The following is a 2,304-nucleotide window of genomic DNA, read 5'->3' as shown; positions in this document are numbered from 1 at the left end:
GCTGATTGTGGGCAAATAGAAAAATAATTCGTTGGAATGTTGTCAGGAAAGTTATTAGGAGGATCACACAGTCCACAAGACTGAAAAACCTAACTCACAAAATTGTTAAAAACAAAAGGAGACTCCCTCTCTGTTCAATACTTTATTACAGGAATAGTCTGATCAGGATGCAGTTATTGGGGGTACAATAGCTGCACACTCTTGCTGCCTCTGAAATTTGACCTCAACGCTGTTGTTATGAATATTTTACAATTTTCTTGTGATTTTGCATCATTCTCCAATTGCAATCTCTAATGTTTCACCTGCATTTATTAGCCTTTGCATTTAGATGCAAGAAACCTTTGATCCATCTTCACTCAACTCATGATCCATGGATCATGAAAATGATCATTTTCATTGGAAATGGATGGATTTCATTTTCATTGGAAATGGATTTCATTTTCATGAAATGGATCATTTTCATTGCCTCTATGAGCCTCTCATAAAGGTTTGCACTCCAAGCTGCTATAATTGCTTTCTTTTCAAAATATACTTTGGATATACAAAATTCTAGATGCTTGGAAGCTCCCAAGCAGTGGCAGCTTGATCCTATCTATGGGTAGGAATTCAATTGGTTTCACCAGCGCCACTGACCTTTCTTTCTCTGAGCCTCTCCCTTTCCTTTGCCTCTCGGAGAGTCACCTTTAATGGCCCTTGGAGTGTCCACCGCAAGGATGTCTCTCTTCCTGGGCCTCACTGGCCTGTACCTACTTGCTATGTTGTTCCTTGTGATTATTAAACAAAAACAAAGATCCTGGCTAGGTTGATTCAATGACACTGCAAAGGCTATGGTCCTCTTTTTTGTTTTTTTGTTTTTACTAGGCAAAGAACTTTATTAACCTTATTTCAAATTTAATTCCCAGGCTTCTTCAGCTTAATTAGCTGCAAAGAATGAATTGTGTATAAGCAAAAACTTGAAAAGAGTTGCAGTGTCCAAAGGACTTGGGCTTAAAAATATTAGAGATCTAGGGATCCCTGGGTGGCGCAGCGGTTTGGCGCCTGCCTTTGGCCCAGGGCGCGATCCTGGAGACCCAGGATCGAATCCCACATCAGGCTCCCGGTGCATGGAGCCTGCTTCTCCCTCTGCCTGTGTCTCTGCCTCTCTCTCTCTCTCTCTCTGTGACTATCATAAATAAAAAAAAAAAAAAAAAATTAAAAAAAAAATATTAGAGATCTAGATTTTATCAGATCTATGAACAAAATTTTAAAAAGCAGTCATATATAAAATAGCAGTTCCCAATAACTTCTTCAAGTTTTATCTTCTTCAGAAGTTGACTCAATTCAGTTTGCTTCATTCTTGGAAGCCTCATCAAAATTCTCCACAAGATCTGGAACTTCATCATCCTCCTTCTTTCCGGTAACAAACGGTGCTTTTCCATCCACCGACTGTGTGGACAGAGCTTCAGCCAATCTTCTTAAACTAGTCAGGCTGTCTGCACCAAGTTGGTCTAAGCTACTGGGTAGCATTTCTGTCAGCTGCTTAGTCTCAGCATGGCCTGGAAGGCTGAAAGTGCTGCCAGAGTTGTCTGAACTTTAGGGTTGTCAAGTGGATTCCTTGGTTTGTGAATATATTCACTTCTTTAACATCAGAGATATTGTTTACCCCTAACTTCTTTAAAGAGAACTGAAGTTTTTTTATCATCTGCTGTGGCCATTTTATGGGCTACAAACAGTTCCTTTCCCACCAATGCCCACTTGTGCTTATCATTTGGTGAGCTTCTCCTGGTTCATGATTGTTTCTTTCATCTTGTTGGAGTAGAAATGGAACCATGTGGGGAATTAGGGTTGATGGTCAGTGGGTCTTGGGCAGACCAGCTCAGATTAGGTGCATACACATGGGGATGTAAGATGGCAACTCTGGTCCTGTTTTTCATTCACCTATTTACTCACTCAACAAATATTTGTTGAATGTTTACCATGTACTAAGCTCATTGCTAAACACCAAATAAAAGTAACCCATATTAGCCCTTGTGTAGCTTATAGACTAGCAGGAGGGACAGATATTAATCAGATAATCACAGAAAGAAATATTAAATCACAACCAGGACAAATATATGAAGGAAAGGTGGATTTCCCATATGGTTGAAATCCCATATTTGAAAAAAAAAATAAAAATAAAAATAAAAAAAGAAATCCCATATTTGGAAGGCTATGTAATGTTATAATAGAAAGCCCATGAGGGTTTCCCAAAGGGAGTGACACCAGAGAACTGAGGGACAAGCAGAAGTGAAGTAGTTGAAAATGATAAGAAGGAGCATTCCATGA

General features: G+C 39.3%; 1 pseudogene; it reads right to left on the bottom strand.

Moving 5' to 3' along the window:
* Positions 1-1,264: 1,264 nt before the first annotated feature.
* On the bottom strand, positions 1,265-1,785 carry LOC112661216 (transcription factor BTF3-like; annotated as a pseudogene).
* Positions 1,786-2,304: the final 519 nt, after the last annotated feature.

Source organism: Canis lupus, chromosome 23 (assembly GCF_003254725.2).
Source record: "Canis lupus dingo isolate Sandy chromosome 23, ASM325472v2, whole genome shotgun sequence".
In the NCBI taxonomy this organism is placed as follows: Eukaryota; Metazoa; Chordata; class Mammalia; order Carnivora; family Canidae; genus Canis; species Canis lupus.
The sequence above is the reverse complement of the archived record's forward strand: the minus strand, read 5'-3'. Positions and strand labels throughout refer to the sequence as shown.